This window comes from Gracilinanus agilis, chromosome 1 (genome assembly GCF_016433145.1).
Source record: "Gracilinanus agilis isolate LMUSP501 chromosome 1, AgileGrace, whole genome shotgun sequence".
Classification (NCBI taxonomy): Eukaryota; Metazoa; Chordata; class Mammalia; order Didelphimorphia; family Didelphidae; genus Gracilinanus; species Gracilinanus agilis.
Genome location: NC_058130.1, coordinates 297,798,619 through 297,818,337, shown reverse-complemented (window position 1 = coordinate 297,818,337; position 19,719 = coordinate 297,798,619). Strand labels below are relative to the sequence as shown.

General features: G+C 34.6%; 1 pseudogene; it reads left to right on the top strand.

The window, feature by feature from the left end:
- LOC123251138 overlaps nucleotides 1–19,719 on the top strand; it is a 62,002-nt pseudogene that overhangs the window by 9,940 nt on the left and 32,343 nt on the right.

Below are 19,719 nucleotides of genomic sequence, written 5' to 3'. Positions count from 1 at the left end.
ATATATATATATATATATATATATATATATATATATATATATATATGTGTGTGTGTGTGTGTGTGTGTGTGTGTGTGTGTGTGTGTGTGTGTGTGTTTGTATTCATGGTTTTACATAAATTTTCCCATTTCTGTGATGAGACATTTAATTATCTTTCCTCTTCCATTAGTCGATACATTTTAAATTCAATTTCTGTGCAATTACATGTAAAAAGTTCCCACCATTTTACATTCTCCCTCCAACTGAACCAGTAAATAATTTTCATGTAGATTTTACATGTTAAATCTTGTATGTGAAATATTTTCCATATTAATCTTTCTGTGTAAGAAAATTAAAACAAAAAAAGTAAGAAAGGGAAAAATTTGTTTGGTGTAGATTCAGACTCCATGAGTTCATTCTCTGGAAGGAGAAAGCATTTTTTTTTTCATCAAGAGTCCTTTGGGGTTGTTTTGGATCATTGTATTTCTGAGAATAGTTATTCACAGTTTGTCAGTGTTCAGTATTCCTGTCATTATGTACAATGGTTTTGGTTCTGGTACAATGTATTGGTTCTGCTTATTTTAATCTGTTTCTGTTTGTGAAAATCTTTCCAGATTTTTCTGAGGTCCTCCTGCTTATCATTTCTTCTAACAAAACAGTATTCCATTACAATAATATACGATTGTATACTTAGTTATTTCCCAATTGGTGGAGTATCCCCTCACCTTCTACTTTTTCCTCCTACATAAAGAGTTGTTTTAAATATTTTGTACATATAGAGTCTTCAATATTTTTTTCATCTCTTTGGGATATAAGCCTAATAATGGTAGTAATGGTAGTCAAAGGCTTTGTACTCTTTAAAGCCCTATTTTTGTCATATGTCCAAATTGTTCTTGAGAACGGGATCAGTTCACAACTCTCCAAATAGTGCATTAGTGTCGCAATTTTCCAATGTACCCTCCAAGTTCTGCCATTTTCCTTTTCTGTTAATAATAATTTGCATTTCTCTAAATAGTGTTTTAGAGCATTTTTTTGCATGATTATAGAGAATTTTAGTTACTTTTTCTGAGAAGAAACTCAAGCAATTTTTATGAGTTTTTGGTCCAAATATATGTCAATCATCTCACAGTCTGTGTGAAACATAAGAATATCATGTGTATATGCATATATATGTATTCATATACATATATATAAAGTCAAAATTATAAGAAGAGGGAAAAGAAATTGAATAGGCAATAAAAGAATTCCCTATGAAAAAAGCCCCAGAAATTTATTGACCTTGGTTGGACAGTGTAATAATATGTATATAGCACTGTGTATTTGGTATTATTTTTCATAAAACTATTTTTTCTGGAAATATAAACACTATAAAATATGGAAAACATCCAAAAAGAAAAAAAGTCTCAGAGGTTAATAGATAGACAAAAATATAATGAGTGATTGATTCTAATATTATATATATTTTTTGGAAAAATAGCTGAAGCAGGAATTCTACCAAATTATTTTTATGACACAAATAAAGTTTTGATTCCTAAGCCAGGAAGAGATAAAGCAAAGAAAGAAAATGATGGACAAATCTCCCTAAAGAATATTGATGCAAACATTTTAACTAAAATACAGGAAGATACAATAGCAATATATGACAAGCATCATTCACTATGAATGGGTAGGTTTTATGCCAGGAATGCAAGGATGATTTAATATTAGGAAAACTCTCAACAAAATTGATCATGACCATAACAAAACCAATGAAAAGCATATGATCATTTCAAGAAATGCAGAAATAACTTTTGACAAAATATAATACTTATTCCTATTAAAATGGTAGAGAACATGGAACATTCCTCCAAATGATAAATAACATCTATCTAAAACAAATAGCTAACATTATGTCTAATGAGGATATGTTAGAAACCTTTACAGTTAGATCACAAGTGAAACAATGTTGTCCATTATCATCACTACTATTCGATATTCTACTACATATGCTAGCTATAGCAATACAAGAAGAAAAATAAATTGCAGAATTTACAGTAGATAAAGAATAAATTGTTATCACTCTTTGCAAATGGTATGATAGTATATTTAGAAAATCCTATAGAATTAACCAAAAAGCCATTTGAAACAATTAAACACATTAACAAAGTTGCAGGACACAAAATAAACCAGTATAAATCATTAATATTTCTTTATAGTAGAAATAAAATCCAAAAGAAAGAGACAGAAAGAGAAACCCTATTTAAGATAACCAAACTATAACTTGGAGTCTTCCTGCCAAGACAAAGCTAAGAATTATATGAGAATAAGTATTAAATAGTTACCACATAAATAAAGTATGTTATAAACTGCTGAACAAACATTAATTGATCATGGGTAGACCAAACTAATATAATAAACATGACAATTTTACCTGGATTCATGTATCAATTCAATGCCATACCAATCTAACTATCCAAAAAATTATTTCATAGAGCCAGAAAATGATAGTAATAAAATTCCTTTGGAAGAACAAAAGACTGAGAATATCAAAAGAATTAATGAATAAAATGATGTAAGGTGGCCTAGCTATGCCAGATCTCACTGTATTTTAAAACAAAAGCCAAGAAAACAGTCTGGTATATGCTAAGAAACAGAGTAGTGGATCAATGGAAATAGATTAGACCCCCAACACATGTATTAAAATGAACATAGTAATCTAAAGTTTAGCAAATTGAAAGATCCAAGCTTTTGGAAAAATTCATTATTTCACAAAAACTGCTGTGAAACTAAAACTAGAAAATAGAATGGCAGAAACTGGACATAGGCACTACCTTATGCCAAATACCAAAATAAAGTCAAAATGAATACATGATTAAAAAATAAAGGGTAGGGCAGCTGGGTAGCTCAGTGGAGTGAGAGTCAGGCCTAGAGACAGGAGGTCCTAGGTTCAAACCCGGCCTCAGCCACTTCCCAGCTGTGTGACCCTGGGCAGGTCACTTGACCCCCATTGCCCACCCTTACCAATCTTCTACCTATGAGACAATACGCCAAAGTACAAGGGTTTAAAAAAATAAAATAAAATAAAATAAAATAAAAATAAAGGGTGTTGACGAAATAATTAAGGAACCTCAAAATAATTAATCTACTAGGACCATGGATAAGAGAATACCTAATTATGAAACAAGACCTTAGTGAACATTTCCAGATACAGAACAAATAACTTTGAATACATCAAATTAAGAGTTTTCACACAAACAAAACTGATGCAAAAAGGATTATAAGTGAATGAAGAAAATGGAAAAAAAATTATAGCACATCTCTGACAAAGGCCTCATTCCTCAAATATTGATATTTATTAAGCAGTCAATTTTACAAGAATACATTTCTCCAATTAATAAATGCTCAAACCATAGTACAGGCAATTCTCAGATGAAAATAAGTATCTATAGTAATTTGAAAAGATGCTCCAAATCACTATTAATTAGAGAGATGGAAATTAAAACAACTCTGTGGTATCACCTCAAACTTATATTGCCTAATATGACCAAAAATGAAAAAAGATTTTGGAAGGAATGTTGGAAAATTGGGGGAAAAATAGTCCACTGTTGGAGCTGTGAATTGATACAACCATTCTGGGGAGCATTTGGAACCATGCCAAAAGGGAAGTAAAAAAATGTGCATGTCTTTTGACCACAGCAAAACCACTACTAGTTCTATATCCCAAACAGATCAAAGATAAGGGAAAGGAACTGCTTGTATGATATATTTATAGCATCTCTAAATAATTGGAAACTAAAGGTATGTCAATCAGTTGGGAAATGGCTGAATGAGTTGTGATACATGGTTGTAATGGAATACTATTATGCCAATAAGAAATGACAAACAAAATGATCATTAAAAAAAAAGTGGAAAGGCTTATATGAAATGACACAAAGTGAAATAAGCAAACCCAAGGAACATTATACACAGTTACACAGTTACAACTAAAATGTACAATGATCAACTAGAAATAATTCAACTGTCATCAAGAATCCAAGGCAAACACAAGGGATTAATGATGAAAAAAGCTATCCATAACCATAGAAGGAACTTGTGGAGTCTGAATGAATATTGAAACATAGCACTCCTCACTTTTTTCCTTCATTAATTTTTTTTTTGCAACATGATGAACATAGAAATATATATTGCATAACAGTGGATTTTCAAAGAATTTCATATTAACTGCCATCTTGAGAAGGAAGGATGTTTGCGATGGAGGGTGAGAAATGGATTACAAAATGTTAGAAAATGATCATTAAAATTGTACCTACATGTAATCTTGAAAAATAATTACAAAATATTTTCTGGTGAATTCTGTGATAGAATTCATTTTGAATGTATTTCATCCCCATGGCAATGCAGGAATTATGAAAAGAAAATAAAAACCAGTTCCTGTTCTCATAGATTTCCAAACTTCATTTCTATTAAAAAAAGGCATAATTAGTTTCTTCTCCCTATTCTGGTATGATTGTTTAGATCAGTGACTCCCAAAGTGAGAGCTACTGCCCCCTGGTGGGTGCTGCCACGATCCAGGGGAGTGGTGATGGCCACAGGTGCATTTACCTTTCCTATTAATTGCAATTAAATTTTTTTTAAAAATTAATTTTCAGGAAGCTAAGTAATATTTTTTTCTGGAAAGGGGGCAGTAGACCAAAAAAGTTTGGGAACCACCGGTTTAGATGATTATGGTGCTATCTTTTTTGGTCTCACAACCTAATTATCTTTTATTCTACATTCTTCCGGATTCTTCTCAATCTTATTATTCACTCATTCTACAATATCAAAAGTTTATGACCGAGTCACTCTCAACCAACTGAGATTACATGAATTGTGGGATGGAGTCACAATGTTGGAGAAGTGGCAGTGACTCAGGTGAACTTTCTTAATATTCACTTCAAAACAAGTCTAAAATAATAGCTGAAATAAATTTTGGAGTTGCAGAGCCAATTTCAGAGTTCAGTGTCATGCAATTTCTCAAACCAAGAAAACTTAGGAGGTTGGCAGGAGAGTTCTTTAATATTGGGTTATTGTCAACCCAGAACTCACTGCATGTCATGGAAATACTGCCATGATAATGTAATCATCAGACTGGAGGAAGCTGCAACAGCTTCAGGAACTCTCAGGCCACAGACAATAAGTAGGTTATAAAACTATTTAGAAAGATTACATGGGATCCTTTGCTGGTGATGCATTGAGGGACCCCAGAGAGGAATAAATTTGGGACAGAACTGAATCAGTAAAATGAGTTCCTCTGTCCAAATCAATCCATGATGACTGGCCAAAAGAGAGGAATAAACTTTTTTTACGAGTGCCTTGGCAACGAAATCCACTGTGGTTCAGGCAGTAGGAAATGCTTCCTGTCATCTGGTCAGCTGGTCCACTATGACTAGACAACATTTATAATGTCCAGTCTTTGGCATTGTTACAAAATCAATTTGCAGTTTTTTTAAAGGTATGTAAACTGGAAGGTGCCCACCAAATGCTTTGCCATGAAAGGAGTGCTGGTTATATGCTTGGCAGGTAGGAGAGGCTGAACACACTTTAGACATTATAGCAGTTATATCAGGGGCTATTCATATTCTTTTAAAAGTGGCTACAATGCCTTGGGTGCCAAAGTGACCATTTTTATGCACAGATTGGCATACTTGGTGATAAAAACTTCTAGGGAGCAGGGATTTTCCTTTAGAGGACACCCATTCTCCATTTATCTGTTTAGCTTTAAAATTCTGCTCCCATTTTTCCACTTCCTTTTCATTATAGGAAAGTGATAAATCTGATTCACTATTCATTGTCAAAGTTAAAATTAATTCAAACCCTTCTACAGGTGCTAGATTTGTGGTGGTATCTGCCCAGTCATTCCCCCTAGAGACAAGGACAGTGCCATCTGTATGGGCAGGGCAATGAACTATGGCTAGGGTTTCAGGAAGCTAGAGAGCAGAAAGAACTTCATTAATTATTCCTGCATTTCCTACAGATTTTCTAGCTGAGGTTAAAAATTCTCTCTGAAGCCATAACATACCTACTTCATGACAAATTCCAAATGCATACCTGGAATCCATATAAATTGTTGTCTTTTTGTCTTTGGCAATTATATAGGCATGTTTTAGGGCTATAAGTTCTGTACCTTGAGCACTAACATTTGAGGGCAGTGAAGCTGACCACACAGTGACAAATTCTATGACTACAGAAGTTCCAGTAAAATGAATGCCATCACCCATGAAAGAAGAACCATCAGTGAATAAAACTAGATCTGGGCTGTCTAAAGGAGTGTCCATGAAATTATCTTGAGGCTTTTCAGTCACGGACACTAAAAATTCACCCCTGTGTAATGGTTCCCCTGAAACTGGTAAATCAGGAATCAAGGTGGCAGGGTTAAAAGTTGTACATCATTTTAAAGTAATATTTCAGTTACGCAACAAGGTTACTTCATATCTTGCAAGTCTCTGATTAGAAAATGCATCTGTTTTATGTCTTAGCAACAATACTTTGATTTCATGTGTGCACATTATCGTTAATGGGCATCCCAATGCTACATCAGCAGCTTTAGTGAATAAAGCTGTGGTAGCTTTTATAAGGAGGAAGAACTTAGGGGTTTTAACTTCAATTACTTAACTAAATTAACTGTGTTCTGTGGAAGGGTGTGTGAGAGTCAGGAAGAACCAATATATATTGGGATTAGCTTAACAAATTGAGGAAAACAATTAGTATATGTTTGGCAGTTGCAGGCTCAACTGCCAACCCAGATCCAACTAGCCAGGGATTAACACAGAGTTTAACATATACACACACACTGTGAGAAATCAAGGTATAAAGAAAACAAACAGGGAAAACAGTTTAATTGTAATTTGAAAGGATAGGTGAGTGGGAGAGGTAAAACTATGTCTAACTGACTAGGACTAGAGTCAAAAATGGAAGTTCCTTAATCGAAAAGGGAAGTTCCTTAGCCAACCTGGCTTCTTACAGGTTGAGAGCTTGGCTAAGGACTTGAGGGAGAGGGTTTGAGATTGGGGTTCTCACAACTGATCCAGAGATGTCTTCAGGATACCAGGAACCAACTGCTCCATAGCCAATGATCCAAAAGTAACCAGGTAGGGAAAGATGTCTGCAAACTGTCACCAGAACACAGGCCTCTCCATTATTCAGGATTGACTTGCAAGATGATATATTCAGGCTCTACAATCTTCACCAATCTCCAAGATCCCAGGTCAAATAGGGACTGCTGATTGCACTTCTGCTCCAAACCCCTCTCAAAAACCAGCAATGACTGTTGCTTCCTCCCTCCTCTCTACCCCTGAATTCCATTCAAAATGTCCATGACTTCCAGCAAAGGTTTTCCCTAACATTCTTTCAAAACCCTAAATAACTAATCACAACCAATCTTATTAACTTATCTTATAACACAGCTATGCTTCTAAGACATGGTGGTGCCCCTGAAGCTACTGGGTCTAGCTGGGCCAAATATTAAGCAACTGGATGCTGAACTGGTCCCAAAGTTTGGGTTAAAATACCTGAAGCCACAACTCTCTGTTCATGTACACACAAATAATTGGCTTTTTATAATATGGGATGCCTAGAGCAGTGGCAGGCTGTTTTAAATTTGTGAGAGCTGACAGGTGTTCCATCTTTAATCTAAGTGCTTCAGTGACTGAATATTTTGTTAATGCTATAAGGGATTTAGTAATTTCTGCATAGAAAGGGATACATTGTGTGCAAAAACCTGTTGCTCCTAAAATTGCTCTCAACTGTTTCTTAGCAGTAGGAGCACTGAATTTTTTAATATCTTCAATGTGCTTAAGAGAAATAAAATGGACACCAGGAGTTAAAATGAACCCTAATTATTCCACTTTGGTGATATACCACTGAATCTTTGCCTTTGAGACATTGCGGCCTCTCTTATGTAGTTATAAAAGAAGAAGTTTGCTATCTATCTTCTTGGCATGCTGTGGCATTTGGTGAGGCCAAGAGCAAATCATCTGCATATTGAATAAAGAGGCTATTTTTAAATTTAATATTATCTGTATCTTGGCTTAAAATGTGTGAGGAGAGGGTAGGGCTTTCCACTTACCCTTGGGTAAAAGTAGGCAAGGGGAGAGTTAATCCTATCTTCACAAAAGTCTGAAGCTTAGTATAAACCAAGGTGTAGATTCTAAGTTTAAATAAAGTTAAAAGTCAATAAATAGGCTGAAAAATGAGCAAACAGCAGAAAAAGTACCTGTCACTATGGTGACAGAATAAATCAAGACATAAACTGAAAAAAATGCCTAAGTTACTATCACCAAAACCTCAAAAACAAAAGTCAATTGGTCACACGCCCAATAAGAATTCCTGAAGAGCAAAAAGGTTCTTCAAAATCAAATAAGTGGGGTAGAAGAAATATTGTCAAAAGTGATGATAAGCGAATTTCTAAAATAGGGTCAACACCTTGATAAAGGAGGAACAAATAATACTGATGAAAAAAATATCTTTAAAAACAGAATTATTCAAATGGTAAATGAGGCACAAAAAATTCACTGAAGAGAACTTCTTAAAAATATTAGTCAAATAGAAAAAGAAATGAAAATTCACTGGAGAAAGTAATGCCTTGAAAATTAGAATTTTTCAAGCAGAAACTAATGACTCTATGATACATCAAGTAGTAAGTCAAGAGCTATAATACACACACACACACACACACACACACACACACACACACACACACAGTATTAGTCACATCTGTGCTTTAGCGATAACCAGGTAAGAAATTTTGGAGAATTCAAAGATTGAAGGCAAGAAGACCTATCATGAGACTCTATCTCAGAAAAAGGTAATGAGAGAGGAACTGAACTGGAAGGAGGACTGGGCACTTAGAGAGAGGGGAAAGATATGACAGACATTTTGGAGACAAAATTGATAGAAATTAACAATTGTTTGAATATTGGAAGTAAGTTAGAGGAATGGATACAAAGAGGAGGAGGAAGAAGGAGAAATTTGGAAGAAATATTTTTTGTCTTTGCATCTCCAGAGAACACCATAGTGCCTGACACATAGTAGGTTCTAAATCAATGTTTGTTGAATAAATAATCAACTTGCAAGATAGTCTGGAGAAATAAAGTGAAAAGCATTAAATGCTACTTGGAGGAGTTTGTCAAACAATGTTAGGTCACACAGCCAGTTAGTGTACAGAATGATGAAAACCTCAGGTAATCTGATTCCCAGTTCAGTGCTTCTTCTAACATAAATGCAGAAAATTATAAAACCTTTAAAAAAAACTTAAAGTAACCGAATCATTTTTTGACTGAGAGGATGTATATACAGATTTTTCCTAGTCTTCACTAGTTGGATTTTTCTGATGCTGGAGAACATATTACATCAGTCTTCCTGGGTTGTAAACAGAGTTTCTATTCTATCAGAACTGATTTTTTTTCCTCCAGACTGCTAAATTGACCAGGAAATTAGGAAGCATTGAAACTGTATAGGCTGTGTCAGCACAGGCCAACTGAGTTGAGAAAATTATCTGGAAAGTGTAGGCTTTTTAAAAAATGCTTTCTGACTAGGAAAAAAGAGATTTCTTTGTACTGAGTCAGTAACTGCTTCTATACATGCCAGAATTCATTAGACAATTGACTCATTAGTAATTGGTGGTCATAAATATTTAGAAAGACATACAACTAGAAAACTTGTTGAGAGGCCATCTAATACATTACTTAATTTTCCTCCTTTTAAAATGTTTTATTGATGTGTGTTTCTTTGTAATCCTGCTCGCTTCCTAATGACTCTCCCCTTCCCTTCCCTTTCCCATGATTGTAATAAATAGGTTTAATCAAGGAGAACAAATGTAAATATTGTTATACATAAGAAATCATACTTTCTTCATGTTATTTCCTTTCACATGTTGTCATCATTTAAATTGTTCTGATAATGACTGTTTCATTCATGATCAATTCATGTCTTTCCAAATTAGTTGTCAGTACAGTCAAACTAATTCAGAACTCCAGCAATGTTTATGTAGACTCTCCAACATTTACAATTTTAATCTTTTGTCGTTTTAAACATCCAGAATTTACAAAGCCAAATCCTAAATTGTATTAATTTGCATTTCTCTTTATTAACATTTTGATCATTCTTTCAAATGATTGATGATTATTTTCTTTTGTTCTTATTCAGAACTGTCTATTTATATATTTTTAGCACTTTTAGCTTATTTTATTGTATGTGTAATGATTCCCTTTGTATACAAGAATTTTATCAATTCTATTTGCTGCAATGATTTTTCCCCAAGTAATTTCTCCTCTTAAATATTCATTGTATTTATTTTAACATTAAAAATATTTTCAATTTTTTGCCATGTTATCTTTAAAAGCTACTTCTCTTCTTTGCAAAATTAAGAATTGCTCCAGCCATAGCCATAGAATGAGTGACTATCCATTCTCTAAATATTGTAATTATTTTTTTTCCATTTTTGCTTAATTCACATAACACTTGAAGCATATTGTGGTATTTGGTGTGATTGTTGCTTTAAAATTATTTTCAATGAAACTGCTTTGAGAACTGTAAATATAGTTTTACCCAAATAGTTAGTATGCTTTGGTTCTGATTCTCATACAATTTTTGAACTAAAAAAAATTAGAGGAGTCATGATGGCAGCTCAGTAGCAGGAAAAGCTGAAACCACTCTGACTATCCTTTCATACAAATTTTTAAAAATCTCTATGAAAAGACAAGAATCCAAATCCTAAAACAAAACAGAAACATGGGGTTTTCCCTCGGAATTCAACCTGAAAGGTAGGCAGAGAGGGGAGATTTTCATTGATTAAGGGGAAACCAAAAGCAAAACTGCATACAGGGGTGTGCTGGCCAAACATCCCCTCCTCCACCTACCACTCTACATTGTTTGAATGTGAATAAACTAATTTCAAGACATTGGAATGAGGGTTACAGCAACAAAGGAACACCTCAGAACCAGCCATTGAAGTTCCCAGCCCTGGCATAAGCTTGCAGTGAGGTCCAGACATCCCCTTGTCTGGGCAGTTTCAGATCTCACAAGGTGACTGCATTGAAGACTTAGCCTTGAGACAGATTAGCACACCTGCCCTAACCATGTAAACTAGCAGAGGAAAGATAATAAACAAGTAGCTTCCAGCCCACAGGCAAGAAAAAACCAAAAGGTTGAAAAAATGAGCATACAACAGAAAAAGCACATAACTTTGAAAAACTTCCAAGGAGAAAAAAGATCAAAGAGCAGAGTCAACAGAGGATGAGAAGAAACAAAAACAAAACTTCATAAAAAAGACACCAAAAAAACAGGAACTGGTCTCATATGATGAAAGAATTCAAAAAGGAATTCAAAAATCAATTAAGACAGGTTGAGGAAAAATTAAAAAAAGAAAATAGCTCAAAAAGCAAAATTAATCAACTGGAAAAAGAGGAAAAAAATCTGATGAAGAAATAAATTTATATTATATAAATATAATAAATAGAATTGACCTCCTGGAAAAAGAGGCAAACAAATCCAATGACAAAAAGAGTGTCATGAAAAGAAGAATGAACCAAACGGAAAAGGAGGATCAAAAGATCATTGAAGAAATTGTCTTTAAAAATTAGAATTGGACAAATAGAAGCTAATGCCTCCATGAGACATCAAGAAACAACAAAACAAAATCAAAAGAAGAAAATAAAAGAAAATATGAAACATATCAATAAAAAACTGACCTGTAAAATATATCCAAGAAAGACAATTTAATAATTATTGGATTACTTAAAAACTATGACCAAAAAAAGAAAAGCTTAGACATCATGTTACAGAGAACCCTATACCAAGATGAATTCAGAGTGGTTGAATGATTTGAATATAAAGAAAGAAACTATAAGAAAATTAGGTGAACACAGAATAGTATACTTGTCAGATCTCTGGGAAAGAAAAGATTTTAAAGCCAAGCAAGAGTTAGAAAAAATTACAAAATGTAAAATAAATAATTTCTATTACATTACATTAAAAAGTTTTTGTACAAACAAAAGCAATGAAAGTAAAATCAGAAGGGAAACAACAAACGGGGGGAAAAATCTTTATAACAATAAACTCTGACAAAGGTCTAATTACTCGAATATACAAGGAGCTAAATCAATTGTACAAAAAATCAAGCCATTCCCCAATTTGGGGGCTGTTTGGGGGAGAAGGAAAGAACATGAAACATGTAACTATGGGAAAATATTCAAAATAAAAATTTTAATTAAAAAAAAGAAATGATAAATCACATAAGTTCAGAAAAACCTAGAAATAATTATATGAACTGATGCATCGTGAAATTAGCAGAACCAGGAAAGCATAATATAGAGTACAGAAATATTCTACAATGATAATTTATTAAGGACTAAGATTTTTCAGCAATGCAAAGTTTCAAGATAATCCTAAGGAATCCAGCTTGAAAAATGCTATGCACAGCCAATGTAGGAAACATTGAAGTCTGATTGCAAATCAAAGCACGCCATTTTCACTAAATTTCCTTTATGGTTTTTTTGTATTGTATCTGTGATATATGTCTTCTTTCAAAGCATGAACAGTATTTATGGCATGATAGCATTGGTAGAACCTATTTCAGACTTGGTGCCACTTTGGTGAAGTGTGAGGGGAAGATGGAAGAGAATCTGAATCAGAAAATATCCTTTAACAATAGTCAACAATTCCTTCTAGATGTAATTGAAAAGAACTGGTTTAAAAAAACCCAACACCATTGCCACAACAAAAAACAATTAAAGGATGACTGATGACAAATTTTATAGATGTCAGTTTTAGTGAAGTAATGAAGTCTAAAGCAGGCTACACAAGATTAAGAAGTAGGTGATAGGAGATGAAGTTGAGAAAAATGAGTATAGGGTTTTTCTAGGTTTGTGTGTGAGAGAGATGAGATATAAGATTATACAGAATTGTACAGACAGGGAAATCTTTCAATGGAGCCATAGGTACATTTCTGGGTAAAAGGAAAATTTTAAAGATTGGGGTTGGCCAAATGACTGAAGGAGCAGTTTTCTAGAGGAAACGGGGGGGGGGGGCGGCATCACTTGAGTAGTGTTTTTATTATTTCACTTTTTATTACTGACCCTTGCTCACAACATTCCTTCTTCATATCTTTTTTTTTCTGTTTTCCTGTCACTGACTGATGGGTATTAGCGGACTTAACCACTCCTTGTTAGTTTCCTAGCCAAAAGAATTCTTCCTTCCTACTCAGTCATTTAATTCATCTGGAAATTTTTAATATAAACAATTATCCCAGAATTACTGGTTCATCCATCTTAACCTCTTTGATTACGATATGGCTACTTCTCCAGGGTTGATGTCTCTAATGTTTATCAATGAACTCATTTAAAAAAAATAAACATAATAAATTCACTTTGACACATAGAATTTTATGTTTGGAAAGGACACTATAGAAAATTTAATGCAATTTTCTCATTTTAAAAATGAGGAAACAGACCTAGAGAGGTCACATAAAGTGACCAACAACTAGGGCAAAAACTTAGTTCTCCAAACTCCCAATCTAATCTTTCTATTATATCACAAGGCCTGCATTAAGACCTTTTTTTAAAAAATCACATAGACCTTTGATTCCTACTTTCTCCATCTATATTCATTGCTCCATAATGCTAAATCTCCAAATTATGAGTTGTGTGAATTATGTCAGAAGATTTCTGAGCTGTTCCCAAGGGCTGATGTTAACAAGTATACCAGTCCCTCTCCCCAGTGCTCAGGATACTTATATCTGATTGAGAGAGAATATTGAGATACTTATCAAAATTAGTACTGCACCCTGAGTGACTAATTTGTGAATGTAAAACTTTGGAACATTTTTTTGTGCCAAGAAGCCTCCTGGCAGTTAAGGCTCATGACATTACTTACAGGAAAACCTCTAGTAGACCACAAAACAGACACAACACATGGTAATTAGTCAGGGTAACTTCCTTCAGGCCATTCATTTGGCCACAAAACAGTATCAATGCTCATCTAGTACTAGGATGCAGATGGCTTCTGACTATCTCCCCAAGTTGCATTTTCTAAATTAGGGATTTTTCTGCCAAACAATGAAGCCTTGTGTGTGTGTGTGTGTGTGTGTGTGTGTGTGTGTGTGTGTGTGTGTGTGTATGCATGCACCCCCATGTGCATGTGCATACATTTGTATTTAAGATCTCAAAAATTTGCACTTCAGGAATGGTGCAGACTCTTATATTGCTTTAGTTTTTCTTATTATACTAATATTCAAATTGTTTTTCAGAACCACGGAATGGATGAATGTTTTGGTTACTTAAAGAAATTGTATTTACTGACAATGAAATGTAACCTATTTGAATTAATTTTATATTTGATTTTTCAATATAAGGCCTCCTGTCCATCCTCACCCCCCTCCATGATACTGTTAGCCTGAAGCCCCTCACAAATCCTTAAAAGATAGAGATAATCAATTTAACCTAGCCATAAAAAAATAAAGTGTTGATGTGGTGGGGAAGGGGGAACATAATCAGAAGGCAATATAGTGAGTAATAGGTAAAAAAATAAAGGGTTTTTATGAAGGAAAAAAGAGTAAGAAAAAATTAGCCTCAGTCAGTTCTGTCTTTGCAGTTTTTTTCTTAATGTGAATTGAGAGTGTCTCCTAGTTTCAGCTAAAAGAGTCTAAGGCTGAGGGTTCTAGGCATTGTGCTGAAGAGAAGAGAAAACACCAAAATGAAGTGGAAGAGGAGCAAAAAAGGGGAGATGTCAGAAATAAGCTACTAAGAATATGGGCGAGGGGTGTTAAACACAACAAATCTAAGAGAGAAAGAATGGAAATAAGACCAGCTGTCAAGCAAATCAATCAATAATGAGATTCATAAACATTGAAGAAAAAAAAGAAAAAAGAAGGAAAAACATTTTTATTTTGAATGAAAATGACCCAAAAATAAAAAAAAGCAATCCTATGGATTCCTATTATTAATTAATGTTGAGCAAATGGAAACTAATGACTCTATGAAGTATAAAAACTAATTAAATAAGAAAGTTCCAAATCAGTATTGATTAGAAAAAATGCAATTTGAAAAAAAACTCTGATACCATTTCACACCTATCAGATTGGTTAAGATGGCCAAAAACAAAAATGACAAATGTTGGAAGAGATGTGGAAAAATTGGGACACTAGCATACTATTGCTGGAACTGTGAACTGACCCAACAAATCTATAGAGCAAGATGGAACTAGAATCAAAGTACCACTAAACTATGTTTCCTTTGACCTAAAATACCACTATTGAATCTGTATCTCAAAAAGATCAGAGATAAAAGAAATTGACCTACCTATAGTAAAACACTTTAGAAGCTCTTTTTGTCCTTGCAAAGTATTAGAAACTGAGGAGTTTTCTATAACTTGGGTAATGGATAAAAAATATATAGCATATAGTTGTAATGAAATACTACTGTGCTATAAGGAACAATGAACAAGATGAATTCAGAGAAAAACTGGAAAGGGTCATATTTACTGATGCAATGTGAAATGTACAAAACCAGGAGAAAAATGTTTGTAGTAACAGAATCATTATATGATGATCAAATGTGAATGACTATATCATCCTCAGCAAAGAAATTCTCTAAGATAACAAGAAAAGATTCATGAAGAAAATGTAAATAGCCAAAGAAGGACTGTTGGAAACTGAGGGCAGATAAAAAAATGTTATTTTCCACTGTATTTTTCCTTCATTAGATTTCTATTGCATTTAGATATGTCTTGTATCGTGGCATGAGGAGTATGGAAATTCACATTATGTGAAAGTATGTGTATAACCATATAAGGCTATTCCTCGTGTCAAAGAGGTGAGAGAGGGGAGGAAGAGGGAAAAAAAGAACCCAGACATTATATTTCAAGAAAAAATTAAGGAAAATTGCCATAATATCCTAGTATTAGAAAGTGAAATAGATGTTGAAAGAATCACTAATCACCTCCAGAAAGAGAACCCCAAGTGAAAAATGTCAGGAATGTCATAGAAAAATTCGAGAGTTCCGAAGTTAACTACACGCATCCAGAAAGAAACAATTCAAATATCATGAGCCATGGTCCAAAAAGCACAAAATTTGCCTACTTCTACTATAAAGGATTGAAGGGCCTGGAATATCATATTCCAGAAAGAAAAAAAGTGTTATAACTACAACCAAGAATTATTCCTAAAAAATAAGTATAATTCCTCAAGGGGGGAAACGATTGTTTCAGAAAATTGAGAAATTTCAAACATTCCTACTGAAAAGATCAGAACTATAAGAGAATTTGACATGACAGAAGGTTTAAAATCTTGAGCTATTCAATAAGACTGAACTATATATATATATTCTTACATGGGAAGATAATAATCATGATATTTAGAAACTTTAACAATATTAGGGTAATTAGAAGGAATACACATAGAGAGAGGATTTGGTTATGAATTAACTACAATAGGATAGTATCAAAAAAAACCCAAAAATTAAGACTTGAGAAAAAGGGCCCTACTTGAAGGGAAGGTAAAGGATACATTGAGTGGGATGAATTATTTGAATTATTTCTCTTTTTTGGAAATTTGTATTTAATTAATTAATTTAGAATATTTTTCCATGGTTACAAGATTCATGTTCTTTCCCTCCCCTCCCCCATCTTCCATAGGCAACATTGTAATTCCACTGGGTTTTACATGTGTCATTGATCAAGACCTATTTCAATATTATTGATATTTGTACTAGGATAACATTTAGAGTCTGTATCCTCAATCATGAACCATATGATCAAGCAGTTGTTTTTCTTCTGTCTTTCTACTCCCAGAGTTCTTCCTCTGAATGTGGATAGTGTTCTTTCTCATAAGTCCCTGAGAGTGGTTCTGGATCACTGTATTGCTGCTAGTAGAGAAATCCATTACATTGGATTGTACCAAAGTGTATCTGTCTCTGTGTACAGTGTTCTTCTGGTTCTACTCCTTTCACTTTGCATCAATTCCTGGAGGTCATTCCAGTTTACATGGAATTCCTCCAATTCATTATTCCTTTGATCACAACAGTATTCCATTACCAACAGATACCACAATTTGTTCAGCCATTCCCCAATTGAAGGGCATCCCCTCATTTTCCCAATTTTGCCACTTAAAATTATTTCAAATAAATAATAAGATATACAAAAGAGGCATTATAATGAAGAGGAAGATGGAAGTGAGTGTTGAGTAATGCTTGAATCTTACTCTCACTTGAGTTGGCTCAAAGAAAGAATAACATATACACTTAGTTGGATATAGAAATTTATCTTACTTACTTCAGTTCCCAACTAAAATCTGTTATAAGTAAAAATTAATTTGAAGGTGTATTACTAGATTTACAACCATTTATTAATAAAGAAAGATTTAAAAAAGGGTTTTTAGCCTTTCTAAAAAATCCCATCCTGGTTTCCGGGTTAAGATGGTGGCAGAGTAAAAAGCAGCTCTTAACCTCTCCTGACTGAAACACACAAAACGACTCAAGGGGACATAAAAACAAGTCCAGACGAATGGAGGAACCCCACAACAGGGTGCAGCGTGGAAGGTACGTGGAATCGGGACATTTCCATGCTATAAAGGGGTGAAAAGCTCTCACTAAATCGCGGGCTGAGCAACCACCCCACCCCCACCCCCTCCACACACACCACCTATAGCAACAAAGCCAGCTAAAAAGAAATAGAGCAAGTTTGGGGCACCCATCAAGTCATTGGCAGCTCCAGGGCCTGTTCCTGAGAGCAGCAAGATTTGGGACCCCAAAAACCAAAGAATACACCCGAAATCTAAGTGCGGGCTCAGGTCTAAGCGAGGGAGCAGAGCTCAGGTGGGCTCAGAGCTCAGGCTCAGTGGAGGCGTGGGTGGAGGCAGACACAGCCACCAGCTAAAGCTCTGAAACCCTGAGTGGGGAACCAGCACAGACAGATATACGACTGTGAAAGCAGCGCCCTGAGACTGGTAAAGGAACCTCCTGCAGAGGATCAAGCAAGGGGATCCACGAGCGGGCTTGACATTGGAAAAAACCAGACCTAAGGAGCCAAAAGACCGCGGACAGACCCTGAGCGCGAGGATAAAACTGAGAAGCTGCTGGGCTAATGATGGCTACTCAGTCTCAGGAAGTTCAGAAGAGAAAGATTAATAACAAGAAAAAAAAGTCTTTAACACTCGACAACTTTTACACGGAGAAAATCCAGACAACCGAGCAAACAGAGGAGGAGAACAGACAAGCATCCGGACCCACCTCAAATAAGGAAAATGGGTCACAAGCTATGGAAGAGTTCAAAACTGAGATTTTGAGGAAAATGGAAGAGATGTGGCAAGAAAATAACAGTTTAAAAGGTAGAATCTTGCAATTGGAAAGTGAGGCTCAGAAATCAAATGAACTGATAAGCAAATTGAACCAGATTGAAAAAGAAAACCAAAAGATCATAGCTGAAAACGAAAAGATTAAAGCCAAAAACCAGTCCCTAAAGGCTAGAATTGAGTAATAAGAAGCTAATGATCTCTCAAGAAAACAAGAACAAATAAAACAAAGTCAAAAGACTGAAAAAATAGAAGGAAACATGAAATATCTCAGTGAGAGAGTGACAGACAAAGAAAACCGGTCTAGAAGACACAATTTGAGAATAATTGGCCTTCCAGATAAACCAGAAATTAATAGAAACCTGGACTCCATACTAAAAGAAATTATTCAGCAAAATTGCCCTGAAGTCCTACAACAAGAAGGCAATATAGACATTGAAAGGACTCATAGAACACCCACTACATTCAATTCAGATAAGAAAACGCCCAGAAATATAATTGCTAAATTCAAGAGCTTTCAAGCAAAAGAAAAAATCTTACAAGAAGCCAGAAAGAGACAATTCAAATATCAAGAAAAACCAATCAGGATCACACAGGATCTGGCAGCCTCCACACTAAAAGACCATAAGACTTGGAATACAATATTCAGAAAGGCAAGAGAGCTGGGCCTACAACCACGGATAAACTACCCATCAAAATTGACTATATATTTCCAGGGGAAAGTATGGGCATTCAAGAAAATTGAAGAATTCCAAGTATTTGCACAGAAAAGACAAGGGCTAAATGGAAAGTTTGATATCCAACCACAAAAATCGAGAGAAACATGAAAAGGTAAATAAGAAACAGAGGGGAAAGAAAGAAAACTTATAATTTTTAAATTTGCCTTTTTAAGGGCCACAGTGAGATCTAATTATCTGTATTCCTATGTAGAGAAATGTTATGTATAATTCTCTGTAGTGAACTCTATTCACTATTATAGTATTTACTATTATAGTAATCAGAAGAATAATTCACAGGGTGAGGGTGGAACACTAAATAATCTAAGATGGCATGGGGGATGGGAAAGAGGGGGTGAATAGCAGGGGACACCAAGAGAAACTTGAGTGAATAAGAAAAATAGGATATTCTATTACACACAAAGAGTGCATGGGAAGGAGAGGGGACAAATACTATTATAAGAAGGAGAGGAAGAGAGCGTTAAGAGGTAATAATCAAAACTTACTCTCAGTGTAATCAACCCTTAGAGGGAAGAGTAGCTATACTATCCATTGGGACATAAAACTCTTATCTAACCCTTCTGAGAAAGTCAGAAGGGATAAACCAAGGGGAGCAGGGGAGTGGGCAGGTCAAAAAAAAGGGAGGGGAGAAAAAGGAGGAGGGAATTCATAAGGCCTTTAAAAACAAAAAGGGGGGGAAGTAAGGGAGGGGGTAGAAAGGGAAGT